Genomic DNA, 12976 nt, shown 5'->3' on the forward strand with positions numbered 1-12976 from the left:
CAGGCTGTTGGAGACGACAGCCAGGCTGATGGAGCCGAAAGGCTGGCTGATGGAGACGACAACCAGGTTGATGGAGACGACAGGCGGGCTGATGGATACGACAGCCATGCTGATGGAGCCAACAGGCTGGCTGACGGAGACGACAGCCAGGTTGATGGAGACGACAGGCGGGCTGATGGATATGACAGCCAGGCTGATGGAGCCGACAGGCTGGCTGATGGAGACGACAGCCAGGTTGATGAAGACGACAGGCTGGCTGATGGAGACGACAGCCAGGTTGATGGAGACGACAGGCGGACTGATGGAGACGACAGTCAGCCACCTGTATTGGCTTCCCCCAGTCATTCAGAGAACCAGCAAGCAGACAATATGGAAATCATGAGGCCGATAGCGAAGCCTATTGAGAGGCTAGGCTTAAACACCTTTCGGCTCATCCCAATTAGGTGCACCAAACCAGTGTAAAACTGAGAAAAATTACAACCAATAATAAAGTCATTCAAATGTTCGTCTGCACTTTTATTCCAACCGTAGAATACACGGCCTACCACCGTCCACGGGCTGGGGCCACTATTAGAAGGACTCGGGCCCCCGAGCGACGCCGAGGTGGTCCGGTCTCCCGTATGCCACATTTCCCGACGCCCGCCGGACGGACAGGGATTCAGCACTGGGCTCTTCCCTCTTCACTCGCCGTTACTGAGGGAATCCTGGTTAGTTTATTTTCCTCCGCTTATTAATATGCTGAAATTCAGCGGGTCGCCACGTCTGATCTGAGGTCTTTAGTCTGGTCTGCGAGCGTGCCCTTCCACGCCGCCCCAGGCGGCTACCCCCCAACCCCTGGAAGCTCCGGAGGCAGCCCTGTGTCTCCACAGACAGCCTCACGGCACGCTCCGGGTCGGGGCGGAGGGTAACCGAGCGGGTGGGTCTAGCCTTGGGGGGACGTAAGGGAGAGAGAGAGAGAGAGAGGGCGTCGGGGTGCGAAGCCTCGGGCCTCCCTCTGAAAATCCCTTGCGACGGGACCCCAGCTGCGCAACGGAGGCGATCGACGGAGGGGCAACCCTCAGACAGGCATAGCCCCGGGAGAAACCCGGGGCCGCAAGGTGCGTTCGAAGTGTCGATGATCAATGTGTCCTGCAATTCACACTAATTCTCGCAGCTAGCTGCGTTCTTCATCGACGCGCGAGCCGAGTGATCCACCGTTAAGAGTCACGCTTCTGGGTCCGGCAGCTCTGGGGCGCCCGGTTTTTCAGTACGTCGGCCGGCAACAGAGGGGGTGCATCGGGGATTTTTCTTGGCCCTGTTGCCCCGGGTGCTCGGCCTCCGCCGTCCCTCCTTCCGGCGGGGAGGGGAACAACGGAGGGCTCGAGACTTCTCGACCTACCCCCCGGTCCTGCAACCCCGGGGAGAGGGGTATAGGGGCGCACGGGCGAACGGTACCCGGGACGGCCTTTCATGTGGGTTTTTTCCTGGGCGGGGGGAACACGGCAGGATTCCCCCGAGAGGCCAGGTGTCCGTCGGTACGACGGAGCAAGAGGGGCTCCCCACACCCTCCCGTCGTCTTCGTCCGCACGGCGATAACCCTCGCTGGACCGTCGCCGCCCCTCCGCGTGCGGGTAGCTCAGGCAGAGCGGAAGTATCCCAGCCGCACACCCCCTTCGGGCAGGGGGAGGCAGTCGGGGAAATCGGCTTCCAGCTCCGCGCCTCCTCGGTTCGGTCATCGCTGTCTTAATGATCCTTCTGCAGGTTCACCTACAGAAACCTTGTTACGACTTTTACTTCCTTCTAGATAGTCAAGTTCGATCGTCTTCTCGGCTCTCCGCCAGGGTCTTGGCGGACCCCGGCAGGGCCAATCCAAGGACCTCACTAAACCATCCAATCGGTAGTAGCGACGGGCGGTGTGTACAAAGGGCAGGGACTTAATCAACGCGAGCTTATGACCCGCACTTACTGGGAATTCCTCGTTCACGGGGAAGAATTGCAATCCCCGATCCCCATCACGAGCGGGGTTCAGCAGGTTACCCGCACCTGTCGGTGAAGGGTAGACACACGCTGGTCCGTTCAGTGTAGCGCGCGTGCAGCCCTGGACATCTAAGGGCATCACAGATCTGTTATTGCTCGATCTCGTGTGGCTGAGCGCCACTTGTCCCTCTAAGAAGCTGGACGCGGACCACGGGGGGTCGCGTAGCTAGTTAGCATGCCGGAGCCTCGTTCGTTATCGGAATTAACCAGACAAATCGCTCCACCAACTAAGAACACCCATGCACCACCACCCACAGAATCGAGAAAGAGCTTTCAATCTGTCAATCCTTTCCGTGTCCGGGCCGGGTGAGGTTTCCCGTGTTGAGTCAAATTAAGCCGCAGGCTCCACTCCTGGTGGTGCCCTTCCGTCAATTCCTTTAAGTTTCAGCTTTGCAACCATACTCCCCCCGGAACCCAAAGACTTTGGTTTCCCGGACGCTGCTCGGCAGGTCATGGGAATGACGCCGCCGGATCGCCAGTTGGCATCATTTATGGTCGGAACTACGACGGTATCTGATCGTCTTCGAACCTCCGACTTTCGTTCTTGATTAATGAAAACATTCTTGGCAAATGCTTTCGCTTTGGTTCGTCTTGTGCCGGTCCAAGAATTTCACCTCTAGCGGCGCAATAAGGATGCCCCCGGCCGTCCCTCTTAATCATGGCCCCAGTTCCGACAACCAACAAAATAGAACCGGAGTCCTATTCCATTATTCCTAGCTGGAGTATTCAGGCGTGGCTGCCTGCTTTGAACACTCTAATTTTTTCAAAGTAAACGCTTCGGGCCCCCGGGACACTCAGTCAAGAGCATCCGGGAGGCACCCCAAGGCAAAGGGGCTGGGACTGGCGGTAGCACGCCTTGCGGCAGACCGCCAGCTCGATCCCAAGATCCAACTACGAGCTTTTTAACTGCAGCAGCTTTAGTGTACACTACTGGAGCTGGAATTACCGCGGCTGCTGGCACCAGACTTTCCCTCCAATAGATCCTCGTTAAAGGATTTAAAGTGTACTCATTCCAATTACAGAGCCTCGAAAGAGTCCTGTATTGTTATTTTTCGTCACTACCTCACCGGGTCGGGAGTGGGTAATTTGCGCGCCTGCTGCCTTCCTTGGATGTGGTAGCCGTTTCTCAGGCTCGCTCTCCGGAATCGAACCCTGATTCTCCGTTACCCGTGGTCACCATGGTAGGCACAGAAAGTACCATCAAAAGTTGATAGGGCAGACACCCGAATGGATCGTCGCCGTCACGGGGAAATGCGATCGGCCCGAGGTTATCCAGAGTCGCAAAGCTTACGGTGAGAGCGCAGCAGGGGGGAGGCCGCGGAGGCCGTCCCGACGCCGCGCCTGGTACCCCGGATTGGTTTTGGTCTGATAAATGCACGCATCCCTGGCGGCCAGCGCTCGTTTGCACGTATTAGCTCTAGAATTACCACAGTTGTCCGAGTCAACGGTTTGGAGCGATCAAAGGAATCATAACTGATTTAAAGAGCCATTCGCAGTTTCACTGTACCGTCCGTGTGTACTTACACGTGCATGGCTTAATCTTTGAGACAAGCATATGCTACTGGCAGAATCAACCAGGTAGCCCCCCATCACGACTGGACCGCGTAGAGGTTCGGGAGAGGAGAGGCCTGCGGGTACTCCCTACCTCTTGGCCCTCGTTCCTTCTCCCGTTCTCCATATAACCCCTCGGCTCTGGGGTTTCCACTCTCCCTCTCTCGCTCTTTCTCTCCTTCTCCCTGCCGAGCCGCCTGGGAGGACGAGGGTCGAGGGGGAAAGGCGACGGTCGGGCTGGGGCACACCGCACGGTGAGAACCCCCTTCGCCTGCCTCCACACCTCTGTCGTCCTCCCCACTGACGTAGGGGCTCGGGAAAAGACTGGAAATCGCGAAGCTCGGCAGTGGCGCGGAGACGCCACCCACCGCCGCCGCTATCGCCACCGCCGGGTACACATCTGGAAGAAAAGGGCCGCCCTCGGAGAAGATCGTTGTGCATCCCCGCACAGGGAGCGATTCGGACGACGGACCCCACGCCTGGGTGGGTGGACGCCCCGCCGTTAGCCCGTGCGGGTCGTCGGACCGCTGCCTTCGCTGGGGTCGGCTCAAACGCCCCACGGCTCGGCCACCTCCGCGGACGGGAGGCCAGCGTGCGCGCTCAAAGATAGGTGTCAAAAGCCCGGGGGTAGAGGAGGAAGGGGACCGCTCACCTTAAGTCGGCGCGGGCTCCAAAGCCCGGGCTGAGCGAGCGGCGCCACCTCCCCACCAGGGAGCGCTGCGCCAGATCGATCGGAGGAAGAGCAGGGGTGCGTGGAGGGACTTGCCCAAGTACGGAGGCTGCAAACCCCTGTCGTCGGGAGATACGTGCTCACGAGTCCTGGAAGCGCGACTCGGGTACAGGCGCCCTTGCACAGTGAGAACCCCCTTCGCCTGCCTCCACACCTCTGTCGTCCTCCTCACTGACATAGGGATCCGGGAAAAGACTGGAAAGCGCGAAGCTCGGCAGTGGCGCGGAGACGCCACCCACCGCCGCCGCTATCGCCACCGCCGCGGAGGCCGCCCTGTCGGACACGAGGGGCGGCGTGGGCCTCCGCTGACCGGGTACACATCTGGAAGAAAAGGGCCGCCCTCGGAGAAGATCGTTGTGCATCCCCGCACAGGGAGCGATTCGGACGACGGACCCCACGCCTGGGTGGGTGGACGCCCCGCCGTTAGCCCGTGCGGGTCGTCGGACCGCTGCCTTCGCTGGGGTCGGCTCAAACGCCCCACGGCTCGGCCACCTCCGCGGACGGGAGGCCAGCGTGCGCGCTCAAAGATAGGTGTCAAAAGCCCGGGGGTAGAGGAGGAAGGGGACCGCTCACCTTAAGTCGGCGCGGGCTCCAAAGCCCGGGCTGAGCGAGCGGCGCCACCTCCCCACCAGGGAGCGCTGCGCCAGATCGATCGGAGGAAGAGCAGGGGTGCGTGGAGGGACTTGCCCAAGTACGGAGGCTGCAAACCCCTGTCGTCGGGAGATACGTGCTCACGAGTCCTGGAAGCGCGACTCGGGTACAGGCGCCCTTGCACAGTGAGAACCCCCTTCGCCTGCCTCCACACCTCTGTCGTCCTCCTCACTGACATAGGGATCCGGGAAAAGACTGGAAAGCGCGAAGCTCGGCAGTGGCGCGGAGACGCCACCCACCACCGCTGCTGTCGCCACCGCCGCGGAGGCCGCCCTTTCGGACACGAGGGGCGGCGCGGGCCTCCGCTGGCCGTGTACGCATCTGGAAGAAAAGGGCCGCCCTCGGAGATAGTTGTGCTATCCCGCACAGGGAGCGATTCGGACGACGGGCCCCCACGCCTTGGTGGGTGGGCACCATGCCGTTCGCACGTGCGGGTCGTCGGACCGCTGCCTTCGCTTGGGTCGGGTAAAACTCCCCACGGCTAGGCCACCTCCACGGACGGGAGGCGAGGCCGGCTTGCGCGCCCAAAGATAGGTGTCGAAAGCCCGGGGGTAGAGGAGGAAGGGGACCGCTCACCTTAAGCCGGCGCGGGCTCCAAAGCCCGGGCCGAGCGAGCGGCACCACCTCCCCACCCGGGAGCGCTGCGCCAGATCGATCGGAGGAAGAGCAGGGGTGCGTGGAGGGACTTGCCCAAGTACGGAGGCTGCAAACCCCTGTCGTCGGGAGATAAGTGCCCACGAGTCCTGGAAGCGCAACTCGGGTACAGGTACCCTTGCACGGTGAGAACCCCCTTCGCCTGCCTCCACACCTCTGTCGTCCTCCCCACTGACATAGGGATCCGGGAAAAGACTGGAAAGCGCGAAGCTCGGCAGTGGCGCGGAGACGCCACCCACCACAGCTGCTGTCGCCACCGCCGCGGGGGCCACCCTTTCGGACACGAGGGGCGGCGCGGGCCTCCGCTGGCCGTGTACGCATCTGGAAGAAAAGGGCCGCCCTCGGAGATAGTTGTGCTTCCCCGCACAGGGAGCGATTCGGACGACGGGCCCCCACGCCTTGGTGGGTGGGCACCATGCTGCTCGCACGTGCGGGTCGTCGGACCGCTGCCTTCGCTTGGGTCAGGTAAAACTCCCCATGGCTCGGCCACCTCCACGGACGGGAGGCGAGGCCGGCGTGCGCGCCCAAAGATAGGTGTCGAAAGCCCGGGGGTAGAGGAGGAAGGGGACCGCTCACCTTAAGCCGGCGCGGGCTCCAAAGCCCGGGCCGAGTGAGCGGCGCCACCTCCCCACCCGGGAGCGCTGCGCCAGATCGATCGGAGGAAGAGCAGGGGTGCGTGGAGGGACTTGCCCAAGTACGGAGGCTGCAAACCCCTGTCGTCGGGAGATACGTGCCCACGAGTCCTGGAAGCGCGACTCGGGTACAGGCGCCCTTGCAAAGGGGGTACTGGATGTGGAACAGCACTGGGGTCGAAGCCACAAAAGCATCCGCCCTCATGGAGCCTCTCCTCAGCCTAAAAATCCAGATTTTAGCCTTGAGGCGCCCCCATGTGGAGAACCAGGGCCCGCGGGGGGGGGTCTGGCCAGGCTCACTTCAACCCAGGAACACCTCTCTGACTTTGGATAGGCAACCAGCAAAAGTCCCCACACGCAGCTGCGGAAGCCTGGGTTCAGCCAATGTGCAGACCTCCAGCCGAACAGGGACTCATAGCCAAAACGCGTACCCGGGCCTACGGAGGTGAAAACCAGCTTAAATGAGTCGAAATGTGTCGGGGCTGAGAGGTACCTCTCTCTCATATATTCTGCCGGTGGTGTGCAAAACTGGGTCTTTGCATGGAGTGTCACCCTATACCCACTTTAGGGACGCATGCCAAAAAGTACCCGATCGCCTGGAACTGTCAGGCGGATTCGGCTCCCTGGAATTTCCTCATTCTGGTTCTTTTTCACTTTTTGTCTCTTTTTCGACATCTAGTGGGCAGGCTGCATTACTGCAACCGGGGACACCTCAAAACACTTGGAACTGGTGAGCGGATTCAATTTACCAACGTTTGGCGGGTCCTGGAAGTCAAAATTCTGACTTCTGAAAAAGACTAAGTATGAAGGACTCATCGGGCGAATCGCTCTGGAACTGAAATCGGATGCGCTCACTCACATTTTCCCCTCTCTGGAAGTCTGACACAAGTTGAAAAATTTTCTAAGTCCGCAAAATTTTTTTTTCAACTTTTTTTCAATTTTCCCCACGTGGGATGTATATTTTACCCACACATTTGGAGCCCTCCTGGGATGCCCTATAACATAGTATTCCCTCATTTAGCGGAAATTTTCACAAAAAATTGAAATTTTCAAAGAGTCAGAAATTTGCCAAAAAAACGTGGCTGCCTGCTTTGAACACTCTAATTTTTTCAAAGTAAACGCTTCGGGCCCCCGGGACACTCAGTCAAGAGCATCGGGGAGGCGCCCCAAGGCAAAGGGGCTGGGACTGGCGGTAGCACGCCTTGCGGCAGACCGCCAGCTCGATCCCAAGATCCAACTACGAGCTTTTTAACTGCGGCAGCTTTAGTGTACACTACTGGAGCTGGAACTCTATTTTATTATAAATGTAAAAACACAAACTAGTACAAGTAACGAAAACAATTTCCAGCAATATAACCGATACATAAACAATGTATATACAAGGGACCCCACCTGCCTGACAACCACCATACAACCACAGCCTATCCAAACATACCTCAAACTTCCTCCAGACTTACACCTGATTCTGCCGTAACAAAAACCAGAGATGCAGAAGCAAAATACATATAACAAAATATAAACCACATAAACCATATGAAATAACACACAACATTTAAATCATGAGTAACACATACACTACCCCAACTCTCACTATACCCCCAACCCGAACCGGCCTCCAAGTTCCGAAAAAGTCCTTCCGGACTTAGGGCGAACCCCGACAGTTTTGGGCCTGGGCCAGTCCAAGTTCATGCTTAACCCCCCTCAAAACCCCCACCCCACCTAACTAACCCCCAAAGTAAAAGAACAATAAGACAAAAATAATAATAACAACAACAAGAACAATAACAAAATTACCATCCGCACCGGTTCGGTGCTTGTAAACCCTTTTCATGATACCATTCTCAAAACAAAAAGCTACGGTGAGAAGTTAGCCCACCACCAGGAGGCTTGGAGCAATCCAGAACTAAGGCACCTGGAAGGAGAAGCCCCTCCAGAGATGGGAGGCCCCCGATGCACCCAGCCTTTCATACTCCAAGGAGCGCACCTTCACCAGGTCACCAAGGATGTTGCTACATACCTCACCCACTGGGAGGATTTTACTGCCCGTCGACACTAAACACCGTGCATTCCATGTGAAAAACCTAACCACTAGGCTAACTAGAAAAAGAGTGCACTGGTCCCGTCCACCAAGGTCTCTGAACGCTCCATAGGCTCACTCAGCGTAGGAGAGGCCCGCCAGCCTAGGCCAGTCAATGGAAGCGCCCACCCTGTTGCATACCTCTGCATTAAAGGGACACTGAAGCAGGAAGAGCTCCATGCTCTCAAGCGTGTCAGCACAACTCTCACGAGGATAATTCCTATCCTCGGAGTTCCTGTACTTCAAGTTGTCCCTCACATACAGCTTACCCTGAGAGCAGCGCCAAGTCAAGTCCCAATACTTCGCGGGGATCCGTTTTGAATTTAAAAGACGCAACCCGACCTCCAGATCCCGACTTGGGCAGTCCCTGAGGGCCAGTGGCTTTTGAAAATGGGTCGATAAGATCCTCTCCTCGAGAAGTTTCCTCGTGAGAGTCCTCACCTCCCACACTCCCAAACCCCACCGGTGTATTACTTTCAAAACCGGGGTAACATAAGCCGGGAGATGCCCGTGCGGTGTGCGAAGATCCTTCACACGCCCTCCTGTCTCCCAATCCTGGAAGAAGGACTTCAACCATCCCCTACAGGAGAATACCCACAGAGGAGCCCTCTCTTTCCAGAGGTTTGATATATTTAGCTTAAGAAAGGTGCAAACCAAGAACACCACGGGGTTGACCATATTCAACCCCCCTAGTCTCCTCGTACGGTAAGTAACCTCCCGCTTGACTAGGTTCAGCCTGTTTCCCCATAACAGTTGGAAGGCTCTGGCAAAATACAAACGCTGCCTAGATACATTAACAATGGGAGCAGGAAACCTTTGCACAAGCTCACCCTTTCCCTCAGGGTCAAAGACCAACCCTTCCACTGGTCCACTCTCTGGGCGGCAGTTTTAAGTCTACCTTCCCAGTTTTTGGTTGGGTAATCACCCTGGCCAAATTCAACGCCTAGGATCTTGGCATACTCTTGGGGCTCTGGGAGGGTGTCCGGGAGATCAAACCTGGGATCTCCTCCCCCCAGCCAAAGACTCCCACACTTGCTCCGATTGACAATGGAACCAGAGGCCCTGGAGTAGCCCTCCACCTCAGACATCACTGCCCGCACCTCCTCTTCCGAGGAGACAAAAACAGAGACATCATCAGCATAGGCCACTACCTTCAGGGCGGCCTCCCGATCGGCCGCCTGGTCCATCCTCACCCCCGCTACTGGTCCACGATCCACCCTCCTTATGAAGGGATCAATCGCGAACACATACAGCAGGGGACTGAGAGGACATCCCTGACGAACGCCAGAGCCCACCGCAAAGGCCTGTCCAATCCAACCATTCACAAGTGGGAAACTCTCCGCCCCTCTGTACAATGTCTTCAGCCAGTCCACGAACCTCCCTGGCAGACCATACCTCAGAAGAGCGGACCACAGGTACTCGTGATCAACCCGGTGAAAGGCTTTGGCCTGATCCAAGGACAGCAGATACCCCCCCTTCCAGAGGCCAGCCCTACCCTGCTCCACAGCCTCCCGGACACCGAGAACAGCACTAAAAGTGCTACGGCCAGGAACACAGCAGTGCTGGGACTCCGAAAGGAGCCGTGGCGCAAACTTCACTAACCTGTTAAAGAGTACTTTAGCCAAAACCTTCCTGTCCACATTGAGAAGCGCTATGGGCCTCCAGTTCTCAATGTGCGACGGATCCTTTCCCTTAGAAAGAAGGATCAACCTCATTGATCTCGGAAGAGTGCCCGAGGAGAAACACTCATTAAAAACCTGAGTCAATAAGGGGACCAAAAGGTCATTAAAGGTCCTGTAGAACTCCGACGTTAAGCCGTCCGGACCTGGTGATTTTTTGAGCTGGAGCCCGTCAATTGCCAGTCTAACTTCCTCTTCTTTCATCTCATCCACCAAGACATCGAGCGAGGGGTCTATCCCTGATTCAGGAATGTCCTCAGCCAGGAAAGCCGACGTCTCATCTCGATCCAGCTCCTTCCTCCCCAAGAGATGTAAGTAAAAGGATCTGACGACCTCCAAGATCCCTGACCTGGACCTGGTCAGGGATCCTGCACTGTCCCTCAGACCCGCCACTATCTTACTACTTACTGACATCTTGCAGTTTCTGTAAGGGTCGGGTGAGCGATACTTCCCGAAGTCCCTCTCAAAAACCAAAGATGTGTGCCTATCATACTGACATCTATTGAGTAAGGCTTTCACCCTGGTGATGTCCTCACGGCCACCCCCAGTCGAGACAAGTTCCTCGAGTTTCCTCCTCAGGCCCTGATACAGGAGATCCCTGTTCAGGCTTCTGAGGTTAGAAAGCTGGCGGAAGAATCTCGCCACCCGATGTTTGAAGATCTCCCACCACTCTGACTTAGTGTTACCAAGGCCCAGTAGCGGTACCTGACTTTGAAAGAAATCCTCAAAGGACCGTCTTACAGCTGCTTCCTTCAGGAGTGACGAATTCAGCTTCCAAAAACCTCTTCCCATCCGAGGAGTCTCTGTAACATTCAGAGAAAACATAATCAGGCAGTGGTCGGAGAATTCAACCTCTACCACCGATAAAGGTGAAGAGACTGCCTCCTCCTTCAAATAAAACCTGTCTATTCTAGACCTAGTCTGACTACCTCTGAAATAAGTGTAACCCGCGTGGCCCGTGGTGTTCCGGATGTGGACATCCACTAGGCGAGCCTCACTAACTATGCTATTCAAGGCGACGCTGTCGTAGGCCAACCGGTCTCTGGAACCTCCTCTGTCTTGGGGCCTCGAGACATTGTTGAAGTCCCCTCCAAAGACCACCTGTCGGCTACAAAACAAAAAGGGTTTAATACTCATAAAGAGACACTTGCGGTCCCACTTAGTCTGGGGACCATAGATGTTTATGAGCTGAAGCTCTTGTCCCCTTATGAACACATCCAAGATCAAGTACCTCCCCATTTCCAACTCAATAACCCGTCGGCATACTACATCTGCGGTCTTGAAAAGGACCGCCACCTCGCTATACGGCTCAGCCGCAAGAGACCAATAGGAAGGCCCGTGTACCCACTCCCTCTTAGCTTTTTTAAGGGACGTGAGATCGGCCAACCTGGTCTCCTGCAAAAACAAAATGTCGGCATCAAGCTGGCCGAGAAAATGAGAGGCCGTGAACCTAGCCGCATCAGACTTTATGCTGGCAACATTAATGGTCGCCAGCGTCAACGGGGTGAGTGCCGCCATCATGAGTGATCAGGTTGGACAGCGACCTTCTTCCCACCCCCCTTACCCTTTACATGTGCTCCATTTTCCTCCTCAGAGGACAATATAGCACGTTTCAGGCACACCGACACATCCATACCTGCTGTTCCAGACACAACTTTAACGGGCACAACTGTTTCAGGCGCACCCTTGCCTTTGTCAGGAGGCCCTGGGTCGACCCCCACCACCAGAGGCCCGATTTCCCCGACCCCCGATGTTGAGGGCCTGGTGCCCCCTTTAGCCCCTACATCCTTGTCCGCAACCCCCAGCACCAGACCCCCCTCTTCCTACCCATCTGAAGACAAGGGAGACTCGCTTAGGGCCTGGTACTGGTTGGAGAGCTCCACCGGAGGAAGGAAGGAAGAGCCTTCCTTTGGCATCTGGCCCCGGGTGGCCTTCTCCTTCGAGTTACCCTTCTTCCTCACCCTTTTCTTCTCCCTCTTCTTTTGCTGCTGCCACTCTTCATTCCCCCCCTCATCCACACCTTCACTGGATGAGGATAAGGGAGAGGTGGCCCCATCCTCCCTGACCATCCTCCTGACCTCTTCGTTTATCTCACTGTCCGGGACCTCAGCTGCATGCTCCCCCGAACTAGGGACCAGAGGCAGGGACATAATCCACTCTCCTCGGACGCTGTTCTTTCCCTCCCGCCTCAGGGGGAGTTCTGCTCCTCACCGGTCCCTTACTTCCTACGCCGCCGCTAGTCCCTTCACCGGCTGGTCTGGTCCTCGCCTCCTCCCTACCAGCACCTCCCGAATTCAGGCCAACATTGGCATAGGAGCGCGGACAGCGACTAAACGGGTGTCCCAAGACACCACACAGATTACACCGAATGTCCCTACAGGTTGCGGCCAGATGACCCACCCCTCCACACATCGCGCACTTCTCCACCTTGCACCCCGCGCTGAAGTGAGAGGGGCTGCCGCACCTGTGGCACAACTTCGGCTGCCCCTGGTAAAAGATCAGGATTCGGTCCCTTCCCAAGAATGTTGAAGTGGGAATGTGGGTAACCGAGTAACCCAAGACCTTCAGTTTTACCATAAAGGTCCAGGCCCCTGACCAGATGCCATGCTTGTCCAGATTCTTTTTGGGAAATCTGGACCACCTCCCCATACCTGCTCATGATGTCCATCTCAGAAAGTGACTCGTTACTGGTGAGCACGGTCACTTTCTTCACTGAGTTTTGGCGAGAGATAGCCTGGACTATAAACCCTCGCCATTCAGGGCAAATCCGAGCCAGCTCATACTGAGACCAGAAGAGCTCTAGGCCCTCTGATCTCACAAAGCTGACGTCGAAAAAGGTGGCACCATAGGGATGAATCAAGGCATAGATGTCATCAGCCCTGAAGCCCATCCCCAGGAAAAGCTTCACCACCTTGTCCCTAGAGGGGCACATTTCATTGCCTTCCCACCGGAGACGGACCACATTCCTACGGACGCCACCCTGCCC

At 56.8% G+C, this 12976-nt stretch overlaps 2 non-coding genes across 2 annotated transcripts; both read right to left on the reverse strand.

Moving 5' to 3' along the window:
- Positions 1–1051: 1051 nt before the first annotated feature.
- LOC141164921 (5.8S ribosomal RNA) lies at positions 1052–1205 on the reverse strand. Its single transcript, XR_012250968.1, has one exon. It is a non-coding gene; the product is annotated as a 5.8S ribosomal RNA (ribosomal RNA).
- Positions 1206–1723: 518 nt separating this feature from the next.
- Positions 1724–3597, reverse strand: LOC141164955 (18S ribosomal RNA). Its single transcript, XR_012251000.1, has one exon. It is a non-coding gene; the product is annotated as an 18S ribosomal RNA (ribosomal RNA).
- Between the last annotated feature and the right edge of the window lie 9379 nt (positions 3598–12976).

Source organism: Phyllobates terribilis, unplaced genomic scaffold, assembly GCF_046119375.1.
Source record: "Phyllobates terribilis strain yellow unplaced genomic scaffold, ASM4611937v1 Scaffold_10__3_contigs__length_209671492, whole genome shotgun sequence".
Classification (NCBI taxonomy): Eukaryota; Metazoa; Chordata; class Amphibia; order Anura; family Dendrobatidae; genus Phyllobates; species Phyllobates terribilis.